Source organism: Muscardinus avellanarius (assembly GCF_963383645.1).
Source record: "Muscardinus avellanarius genome assembly, chromosome: X".
Classification (NCBI taxonomy): Eukaryota; Metazoa; Chordata; class Mammalia; order Rodentia; family Gliridae; genus Muscardinus; species Muscardinus avellanarius.
Genome location: NC_137792.1, coordinates 44343275 through 44355059, shown reverse-complemented (window position 1 = coordinate 44355059; position 11785 = coordinate 44343275). Strand labels below are relative to the sequence as shown.

Sequence of the window (11785 nt, the reverse complement as noted above, 5' to 3'; positions counted from 1 at the left end):
CTCCGAGTCCCCACTACACTCAGTCACACTTAGACTGGGGCTAAGTCTGATCTGGGGACTCACCGAATGAGCCTCGATCACAGGGAGAACAGAGACGTGAGGAAGATGGAAGCCGCCGCCTAGTCTCTCTCCTCCCCTTGGTGAAAAAGAACCCCCTAAGGCAGGGCGCATGCGCAGTAAGGGCGCGCATGCGCAGTAAGGGGTGCACAGCCACGCGGGCAGTGAGAGGAGCATGCGCACTGAGTCAGGCTCCCGCGGGGCACCATGGGATACCCCCACCCTCACCCCACCTCCACCCCTTCCCCTGCCTCTGCTGGGACTCTGTCTAGGCAACCTGTTGTTTTGCGCAGAACTTCTTTTTTCTGATGGAACTTCATTTTACTACCAGGAGCAGGGAGAAGAGGCACTCTCCTCGGGAAAGATGTGTTCAGAAAGACCCATTGTGATAGCAAGATATAATAATGATTTTAATATCCCTTTATATACTTGCTTCCCATTGCAGTTTCCTTCCCTGTTCTCTTTTTTTAATTTTCTTGTTATAGTTGCAATGACTTTTTCTACTCGTAGAGAATAAGAGCGTTTAGATGTGTTTACTTTTTATTGGGGTATATTTTGTACTTTTAGATAGCCAGACTTACAGCAGAATTCCCTGTCTATGGTTGTGGTCATTGGGGATGGTTCAGAAATTTCCATAGATACTTTTCTTAAGGTGTAGAGTCTCTCTGTTGTCACATGATATATTGCAGTAGTGACTACTCTCATAGAATATTGTACTCCAAAAATACCTGCTAAATAAACTTTAAAACATAAAGCTGACATTTTTTCTTAATGAAAAAAGGAATACATTACTTTGGCTGACACAGTAGTCAGAGGTGGGAAGGCATGTGTTATATTTGCTAGACTTTCTTCGTATATGTGTGTGTGTGTGTGTGTGTGTGTGTGTGTGTTGTACTGGGGGTTGAACCGAAGAGCATTCTACCTTTGAGGTACCCCTTCACCCCCTACAATTCTATTGTTTATTTTGAAAGAGTCTTACCAAGTTTAGAGGACCTCATGTTTCGGAGACTGATTGAGAATCTGTGATCCTCCAGTCTCAGCCTCCCAAGTAGTAGGATTACAAGTGTTTGCCACCACATCCAGTTTAGGCTTGCTAGTATTCTTTCAAAGTAGTGATATGGTTTGTTTAGGATTAGGAAGGAATTATGACATAATATTTCAGGATTGATAGATGAGGTAAGGCAAATATATTTTTAATTGACACTTAATATTTGGTTATGTTTATGCAGTACAGTGTAATATTTTGATGCATGCATATAACGTGTAATGATCAAAGCAGGGTAAATAGCATTTCCGTCACAATCATTATTGTTAGGTATAGAATGTACCCTGAAGAGCTTATAAATTGGTGTTGGCAGTTGTAAATCAATCATGAGGGGTTGTAATCTCATTAGTAGATAAATGCATTACAATAGTGGCAACCTAGGCTGGTGGGGTGGGGCTGGAGAATGTGGGTCCCTGGAGGTGTGGTTTTGGGGATTGTGTTTGTGTCTTTGAATTCTGTTGCTTGCTTGCTGTCTCTCTTTCAGTCTCTGTGATGTGAAGAGCAGAACCCATGTGCCCTCTCTCTGTTTCCTGCTGCTGCTGTGCTCTGAGCTCTAGACCCTGGACTCTCATAGACTGAACCCAGAATCTCTAAGGAATTGTGAGCAAATAAATCTTCCTTCCTCTTAAATTGTGTGGTTAGAGATTTTGCATTATAGCAGTGAGAATGTTGACCAAGGCAGAAATTGGTACCTGAGAATTGGGGCAACTGTTATATATCTAAGTCTGACCACATGATTCGTGAGTCTTTGGAACTGATTTGTGAATCGAAATCGGAAAGAGCAGCATATGGCTAGAATAGCAGATGGTAGAGCCCATACTTAGGGGCAGAGGGCAAAGAGGACTTCATAGGAAAATGGAGTAGCGGCTGCATGTATTACATTTTGTTAAAGAATTTTTCAGCATTTTGCTCACGTACTGAAATGTTGTGTGAGGCCAAATTTTAAGATAATGGACTGATGAAACTGGCTGAGGAAGCTGGGCATGGTGGTGCATGCTTGTAATCCCCGTGCTTGGGAGGCTGAGACAGGAGGATCACACAGGTTCGAAGCCAGCCTCAGCTACCTAGTGAGGTTCTCAGCAACTTAGTGAGACCCTGTTTCCAAATAAAATATAAAATAGGTCTGGAAGTATAGCCCAGAGGTAGAAAAATCCCTGGATTCCACCCCAAGTACCATAATAAATAAATAAGTAAATAAGTAAATAAGTAAGTAAATAAATAAATAAATACATTCATACACTGGCTGAGGTAACCTCAAAACAGCAAAATATCCAAACTATATTATGGATATTCATGTCTGTGTTCAGCGAATTGTAAAAATTCCTAAATTTGGGAAGCAGAAAGCAAATTAGAGAGACTGTAGACTTGCAGTTTGGCTAGAAAGGCATGTGTAAACCTTGGGGCCTAGAGAGGTGGTGCTGTGAAAGAAAGATAGCTAGGCATTGTGGTACATGCTTATAATCTCAGTACTTGTGAGGCTGAGACAGTAGGATTGAAGGTTCAAAGCCAGCCTCGGCAACTTAGTGAGGCTCTTCGCAATTTAGTGAGACTCTTTTTCCAAATAAGAAATAAAATAGGAGCCGGATGTGGTGGCACATACTTGTAATCCTAGTATTTGGGAGGCTGAGACAGCAGGAATGCGGTTCAATGACAGCTACTTAGTGAGGCCCTCTGCAACTTCGTGAGGCTCTGTTTCAAAATAAAGAATAAAAAAGTAAGGCAGGGGTTGTAGCTTGGAGGTCGAATACTCCTGGGTTCTATCCCCAGACCCGAAAAAATAAAATAAAATAGGGCTGGGGGTGTAGCTCAGAGTTAGAGTGCCACTGTGTTCAATTCTTAGTGCCATGAGAAATAAAAAAAAGAAAGTAATATGGCTGAAGGGAGATCAAATGCTTTGATTAGGAACAAAGAAAGGAATGTGGTCTGGGTAGTTCAAGCCCACATATAGAATTAGGAAAACAAGCACCCATTGGTGGTGGCAGTGATTGAAACAGGCTCAGCGGCCAGGATTCAAACCTGCCCAGCAGTACTGATTGAAGAGGGTTTGACTATCTTTTTTACTGGCAATCAATTTGGGCATTCACATCATTCTGGTTTTGCTGAATAAAAGGAGTCATGGAGGCTTTCTCCCAGATTTCAAAAGAAAGCCTGGGAAGCCAGGGAACATGTGGCAGGGTTGGAATCTCTGCCAGCAGGCCCAAATGAGGCGATTTTTAAAAGTTGCGTGGGTGAAGCCAAAGTTGCAAAATAAAAAAAACAAAACAAAACAAAATAAAAAACCAATGAGATTTAGAAATGCCAGAACTATGGAATGGATGTGAGGAAAGGCTACGAGCTGCCTATGGATCTAGGATGGAAGAGCAAGTACACTCACTACCCAGTACTATTTGCCAGGCCATAGATGTAAGAAATGGAACTGCAGGATTAAATGCTTGCCCTGCCGGTTTTTGTCCCACCTTTTCTTTCTATGGCCCTATTCATCCCTTTTTGAATGTAAATGTTTATTCTGTGTCATTGTACAGTGGATGCATGTAAATTAGTTTTATTTTTCTTTTCTTTTTTTCTTTTATTTCACTGTTTCAATTTTTAAAAATATGTATGTATTTATATTGGTGCCTTGTAGTCATACATCACAATGGAATACAAAACTTGTGAAGATACACAAGCACACATCATCCAATTAGCCTTTATCCAATCCCCATCCCATTCCCTCCCCTCCCTCAATCCCATGCTTGATTGTTGATTAACTTTCATACATTTGTTTATGTACATCATGAGTTTTAAAGAGATTCCATCCTCCCCCATCCCATCCCCTCTGATAGGGCCCTTTCTTCAACTAGATCTCCTCCTATTACCTACTTCTTCCTAGTTTTTGCATATTAGGGAAAGCATCTGTTTTTTATTTTCTGTGATATTTCTCTGTGAATGCCGCATTGCAAGTCCCGATCCCACTCTTGATGGCCCCAGCACTGGTCTGGCCACCCAGCAGATTCTGATCCTGGCCTCACTGGCTCCAGCACCGGCCTTGCCTGACGGCAGGCTCCGATCCTGGTCTCTCTGGTTCCAGCACCGTTTTAAACCCTTGGCAGGCTCTAATCCCAGCCTCGGAGGCCCCAGCACCGGGCTTTGCCTCACAGAAGGCTCTGATCCCAGCCTCGCAGGGGGCCAGCGGCTGGTATCGGAGCCTGCTGTGAGGCAAGGCCAGTGCTGGGGCCTCCAAGGCTGGGATAAGAGCCTGCTGAGGGGTTAGGCCGGTGCCAGGGCCAGCTGTCAGCATCGGAGCCTTGTGTGAGGCAAGGCCGCTACTGAGGCCTCCGAGGCCAGGATCGGAGCCTGCCGAGGGGTTAGGCTGATGCCGGGGCCAACGGCCGGGATCGGAGCCTGCCGTGAGGCTAGGCTGGTGCTGGGGCCTCTGAGGCCGGGATAAGAGCCTGCCGAGAGGTTAGGCTGGTGCCAGGGCCAATGGCCGGCATCGGAGCCTTCCGTGAGGCAAGGCCGCTACTGAGGCCGGGACCAGAGCCTGCCGAGGGGTTAGACCGATGCTGGGTTGCGAGGCCGGCATCAGAGCCTGCTGTGAGGTAAGGCCGGTTTTGGGGCCTCCGAGGCCAGGATCAGAGCCTGCCAAGGGGTTAGGCTAGTGCTGGGGCCAGCGAGGCTGGCATTGGAGCCTGCCGTGAGGCAAGGCTGGTGCTGGGGCCTCTGAGGCCAGGATAAGAGCCTGCCAAGGGGTTAGGCCGGTGCCAGGGCCAGCGTGGCCGGGATCAGGGCTCACTGTGAGGCAAGGCTGGTGCTGGGGTCTCCGAGGCCAGGATCAGAGCCTGCCGAGGGGTTAGGCCGGTGCCGGGACTGCAGCCGGCACTGGAGCCTTCCATGAGGCAAGGCTGCTACTGAGGCCTCCGAGGCCTGATTGGAGCCTGCCGAGGGGTTAGACCAGGGCTGGGGCCTCCGAGGCCAGGATAAAAGCCTGCCGAGGGGTTAGGCTGGTGCCAGGACCAGCAAGGACGGGATCGGAGCTCACTGTGAGGCAAGGCCGGTGCTGGGGCCTCTGAGGCCGGGATCGGAGCCAGCTGAGGGGTTAGGCTGGTGTCAGGGCCTGCAAGACTAGAATCAGGGCCTCCCATGAGGCAAGGCCGCTGCTTGAGTCAGCGAGGTCTGGATCAGTCCACCGGGTAGCCAGGCCACTACTGGGGCCGTCAAGAGTGGGATTGGTACTTGCAACGCGTCATGCACAGAGAAATATCGCAGAGAATAAAAATCAGATGCTTCCCCTAATCAGCAAAAACTAGGAGGAAAGGGGCAACAGGAAGAGGTTGAGCTATAGAAAGGGCCCTATTGTGAAGCAACTAAGGTGACCAATCAGAGGGTATGGAATAGGGGAGGATGGAGCCTCTTTAAAACACAGGAGGTACATAAACAAATGTATCAAAGTTAATCACCAAACAAGCATGGGATCAACGGAGGGGGAGGGAATGGAATGGGGGCTGGATGAGGGCTAATTGGATGATGTGTGCTTGTATATCCTCTCAAGTCTTATATTCCAATGTGATGTATGATTACAATGCACCAATTAAAAAAAAACCAGCAAGATATGTGCACTAAACAGACCCCTGGTACCTTAGTGGAAACAAGATAGGAGATGAAGAGACTTAAGAGGAAAAAAGGTGGTTTTATGAAAACCAAAAAGGAGAGATTAAGAATCATTCCTCCCAGCACCCTCCCTGCATGCTCCTTACTGTTCTTAAAGGCAGTGCAAGAATAAGTGCTGCTTTCTTAGAACTGGGACTAATCTCATGCTGAGGTTTTTTTCCATCAAAACACTGGAACTTTTTGCTTTTAATGACCATTTCTAGTTGTTTCCCATAAAGTTCCACCCACAGAGCTGCCTAAAAATGAATAATCACACATCCAAACCAATTGTGATCTCAACACATGATAAGGAGACCCTTACATTTATTCAACCATGATTTTAGGAGCCATTAGACAGTTCTTTCATGGTCTTCTGACTCTCTTGATGGCTTTTCTGGTTTTACTCATTCTTGGGCAGCCCGTCTGAGGGAGGACAGTTCTGCTCAGTTCCAGGGCTGAGTGTCATCTGGCTGAAATCCTGGAGCAGCACTTTCAAAGAGGATGGATTCTTCTCTTTCTGGTTCTTAGAAATAGCTTCCTTCTCAATCTGACAGTAGTGGCATTTACATCCAGTCAGATCTTTTTCATGAAAGAAAGAGATTCTCCCTTCCCGTTCAAGTCGATAAGGTGCCATGTGATTGAAGGTTTTCTGTCTTATATTCCCTATTAATGTCTTGTTCCTCTGAGGGAGTGCTGACTTTTCCCACTGGCTATCTTGAGTAGTCTCATCCTTGTATTGATGATGGTGAAGCTCCTCTGAAACAGGGGTAAAATAGTTACTTCCAGAACTAGAGTTGAAATTAATTAACCCCAGGTTTTGTATTTCAGAGAAGGATGACTTGGGGGTTGACTTACCTTCCTTAGGTGTTTCTTTCTTTGAACTCGATGATTCAGAAGTTGAAGTTTGGGTAGTGCTCTTTAGGGAATCCATGGCGTTGTAGGCCTGGCTTGAAGCTTAGATCTTCAGACTGGACAGGAAATTGAATCTGGAGGCTCTCAACTTACTTGAAATTAATGAAAGAATTGCAACCAGAAGTTGCCAAACTGAAAAAATGGTAGAGGAAAAAGATCAGAGAGGGTTACAAAAACATTAAAAAAATTTTTATATGCTGAAAAATATCTCTATACCCCCAATAGAAATTTGACCAGTAATAGAGTCAATGATGAAACATACACTTAAATTCATATTACATCCACATCCTCTGTACAGGCTTCATTACAGGCATAAGAATCAAAGATCTACCACTTTTCCAATTATTATTATCTCAGAAATTTTGCGGTTATTTCCAACAAGCAATCATAGCACCCAGGTCTTGATTTCTTTATACCATCTTTCAATAAAAGGAACTAAGGCTTCTTTCCATATGATTCAGAAAGACTACAGGTAGTGTGACTTTTTTTTGTGGGTCTGGGGATGGAACCCAGGGGCATTCGACCTCTGAGCCACACCCTCAGCCCTATTTTTTATTATTTATTTTGAAACTCGGTCTCACTAAATTGTAGAGGGCCTCACTAACTAGCTGAGGCTGTCCGTGAACTGCAATCTTCCTCTCCCAAGCGTGTGCCACCATGCCCTGCGATGTGACATTTAAATATAACGTTAGGGGACTGCCAAATATACAAATGACCCTTTAGTACCGTCCCAAATCTTGAGGGGATATTCTTATTATCGGGGTCATTACAAAAATTTAACCTAATATATATTTGATGAGGCTGACCATATTTGGAGAAGCATCCTGAAACAGCATGGCACACTGTGTATTATATTCAGTCTAAAGTTCTTTCTGTTCATCAGATGGACCATGTCCTCGATTTACATACATTCAGCAATTCTCCTCCCTCCTTCTGAAATGTTCTCTCTCCCCCTTTATCTAGCTAATTGCTACTTACCTTCAGCTCTCAGATTATACTCATCTTTCTCTGGAATCTTTGTTTGTCCCCCTGAAGTTTGTTTTTTGCTATGTGCAGACAGAGTCCATACAATTACTCTCATAGAAAACACCTATCGCAGTTCCTTGTCGGTGCATGTTTTATTGACTCTTTCCCAATGGACAAGGTACTTCTTGAGGGTAGGGTTTACATGTATCTTTTCTTTCCCTGAGTCCATGGACCTAGTATAATCTAGGCGACTGTTTTAAAAGCCAGTGTTACAGTTAAATAACAGACATTAGTGAGGACTAATACATATGAAACCAGAAATGGAATTCCTGCTCATTCAACAAAGCTAAAATCTGAATGGAAGAATACAGTTAATAAACTTTATATTTGTACTGGATAGACTATATTATATTGGAGATTCAGTTCAAATTCCACAAATAGATCAATGTTGTCTTCACATTCAGAATGAGCTTGGAATTGCAATCTAATAGCTGGGTGTTTTAGGGGAAGTTGTGTTTGCTCCTAATAGAATCCACACATCATTAAGCATCCATACAATCATTGAATGTTCTTTTTCTTTGGATATGGTACCTGGAAATGTGTCTACAGTTTTGGTTGCACAAGGAGATGCGGGCTGAGGAAAAACCTCGAAAGCTCACCAATGTGAAATTTGTTACTTTATGGCATTACTGAGATACTAAATGAATGGTCCCTGAGAATAGTCCCATCTTACTCTTTCTGCCATACTCATCATAGGCTGGTAGCAGCCAGTGAGAAGTGCTGCCTATATAAAACAAATTTGAAGTTGAGTTTCACAAGACAGCAGTCGGTGCCCTCCAACAATTACCCTCCCTGCCATTGCATTCCTGACCTGTACTTCCAAATGGCACCCATTCTCTGCCATATGTCAGGCACGCTTTTCCTTTCATCCTGGACAGCTCTTCCTAGCTCTTCAGTTCTGAGATTTCTGGCACTTTCTCAGGTAAGCTTATCTGACTCTCCTAAAAGCTACATGCTGCTAAAGTACTGTCATTCCCTCTAACATAGATGGCGCCCACACAGTTTCTGTAATTGCTTGTACAATTGTCTGTCTCTCCCAAGGCCATTGGACTTTCATTTCAAAATCATGACATTGGCGCCAAGCTCAGTGAACTTGGAGCTCACAGCATATACTCCTCTTTAGGGGCGTGCCTAGACTGCTTTCAGCGCCTAAATCATTTTCCCCTTAGGAACTGCTAGACTCTAATCTTACAATCTCTACAGTCATCTGCTCAGCTATCACCTTCTCATTGAGGCTGACCTGTAACACCCCATTCAAAACTGGAAGTCCACCATCATCTGCACGGCCAGTCCCACTTCCCTGCTCTCCTTTTCTAATGGCACATATTGCCTTCCCTGCGTTTTGTAGCTTCTTGATTTATGATATTCAGATTGCTAGCTCCCCCGCTACAACATGAATTCAACAAGGACAGGAATTTCAGAGTGCTTAGTGGCCTGGAGTGTCCCTGGATCCCAGGATACTGCCTACTGTGTAGAGTGCTTTCAATAAATGTTTATACTTGGGGGTGAATGAATTGCTTGGCGCAGAGGAGGGGCTCAGAGAATTATCATCACTTTTCTGGTTGAGTGATGCTAGGGAGGAGATAGTGGATATGGGGACAGGGTACCCTGCTGAATCACAGACAGAGGACATGGCTTGGATGTGGCCACCCCAACCTGGCTGTTCATACCGGAGCTCTGGCAGGTGTTCTCTTCTGCACAGGAACCTCTCACTCTTCAGAGAGACCTCATCCTATGAATTGGACTACTCACACCACATCCAGCTTGGAAAGGAGCCTCAAGGCAGAAGTGAAAGCTGGGTTCCTTTGTTCCTGCCTCCACAAATCTGGGTCAAGCCTCAAATTTACTTTTTTGATATTATTTAATCACTCCACACTTTATCAGGCTTTTATTGATGCATTGTAGTTGTACATCATAATGAGATTCATAATTTGGAAATTGAATCCAGGAACAATAAAAAGGGCTGAGATGTAGCTCAGAAGTAAAATGTTCATAATTGAATCCAGGAACATTTTACCTCTGAGCTACACCTTAGCCCTTTTTATTGTTATTATTTTGTTTTGTTTTTGAAACAGGATCTCACTAGGTTGCTGAGAGTGTCACTAAGTTGCTGAGGATGACCTCAGACCAGCAATCCTCCTGTCTCAGCCTCCCAAGTACTAGGGTTACAGGTGTGCATCATCATGCCCAGCTCATAGTGACATATTCAGATTTACACATATCACTTGCCTGTTTCCCTCCCCACAACTCCCTCCCTGTGCATGATAGTGAGATTCATAGTGATACATTCGTATATTACTTTTGGAAAAGAAATAGATAAAATTTACTTTTCTGGTGCTTCAAATTCCGAGTCACCCGACGTTCAGTTGTATTAACAGATGTAGAACCTAGTGAAATATGAATGTTTTCATTGTAATTTCATCTTTATCTTTTAATAAAGAACAATCAAGAATAATGAAAACGATTATTATTTCTAGTCACTAAGTGTTGAACACTTCAAACTATACTGGGAATTATTAGGTCCAGTTAACACGGGAGGAAACTGAGACTCACTCAAGGTAAGTAAGTGACAAAGCACTAATTTGGCACCTCAGCCTGTGAGCTTTTACATCTTACTAGGAAAACATTGGTAGTTCTGAGAACAACAATATTATAGCTGAAACTAAAATACTGGGGATGGAGCTCATAGGCAGATAAGATTTAATGGCCAGTTTCCTGTTCAACAGAGGTTAAATCTGATAAATTCACGAGTGAACTAATAAAGTTTTACTTGAAAGAGTTAGATGAAATTTCATTAATGCATTCAGAATGGAAGATTTAATTTTGGCCCATTTAAAGATAAAAAACATAATCAGCTGGGAGTGGTGGCACACACTTGTAATCCCAGCATTCAGGAGGCAGAGACCAGAGGATCACGGTTCACGGACAGCCTCAGCTACTTAGTGAGGCCCTTTGCAATTCGGGGAGACGCTGTTTCAAAAATAAAGAGACTAAAAAAATAAGGCTGGGGATGTAGCTTGGAGGTACAATGCCCCTAGGTTCCATCTCCGGTACTGCTCCCCCCCCACCCCCAAAATAGCGAGGGACATCTAGGAAAGTAGGAAGGGGGACAAAAAACATAGATCTCACTTTAAAATCTATGTGAAAAAAGTACTAAGTCACTAACTCCTTGAAAATACAAAAGACTTTTGTGTAGTCAGTAATGATTATTTGCCTAGGAAATCAAGAAAATCAGTGGAGGGACCCGGAAGACCGGGACGGCAAGATGGCGGCGCTGGGGGCGGCATGCTGGCACCTCGGGCAGAGCTTGGGGAATTTGTCTGTAAATAGGTTTAAGAACAGTACAGCCCAAAAGGGTGCCTTTCTTTTCACTACCAACATGAAGTGGGTGCAGTTTTTAAACCTACATGTCGACGTTTCAAAGGACGTGACCAAGCCTATGGTAACCATTTCTGATGAACATTATATAAACACCTATCGATTTTAGTAAAAGGCCACGATAAGGCTGTATTGGACAGTTATGAATATTTTGCCGTGCTTGCTGCTAAAGAGCTTGGTATCTCTATTAAAGTGCATGAGCCTCCCAGGAAGATAGAGCGCTTGACTCTCCTCAAGTTGGTTCATATTTTCAAGAAGCACAGGGTTCAGTGTGAAATGAGGACACTTTACAGATGTTTGGAGCTAGACCATCTCACTGGATGCACAGCTGATGTCTACTTGGAATATATTCAGCGAAACTTACCTGAGGGGGTTGGCATGGAAGTTACAAAGACAAAATTAGAACAGTTACCAGAACATATCAAGGAGCCAATCTGGGAAACAGTGCCAGAGAGGAAAGAAGAAAGCAAGTCATAACGCCCGAGCCATCTGCGCTGGATGGGAAGGACACCCGGGTGTGGCCAGACAGCGGGGTCCTCACTACTCTCCCGAGGCTCCCACCCATCCAATTAAGGGCGGGTGGAACCTCAGCGACACACTGAACTGGGGTAGAAGGACCTTTTCTGGTTTTTATACTTGTAATCAATTCAGTTCTGATTTTTTAAGGAACACGAGCCAACCACTTGGATCCTCCGGGAAAAAAAAAAGAAAAAGAAAATCAGTGGAAAGAAGTCTATAGTA

The 11785-nt window shown here is 44.2% G+C and overlaps 1 pseudogene across 1 annotated transcript; it reads left to right on the top strand.

Annotated features, from left to right (window-relative positions):
* Positions 1–10943: 10943 nt before the first annotated feature.
* Positions 10944–11521, top strand: LOC308279243 (small ribosomal subunit protein uS10m-like; annotated as a pseudogene). Its single transcript has one exon. The product of its transcript is annotated as a small ribosomal subunit protein uS10m-like (transcript).
* The last annotated feature ends 264 nt before the right edge of the window (positions 11522–11785 follow it).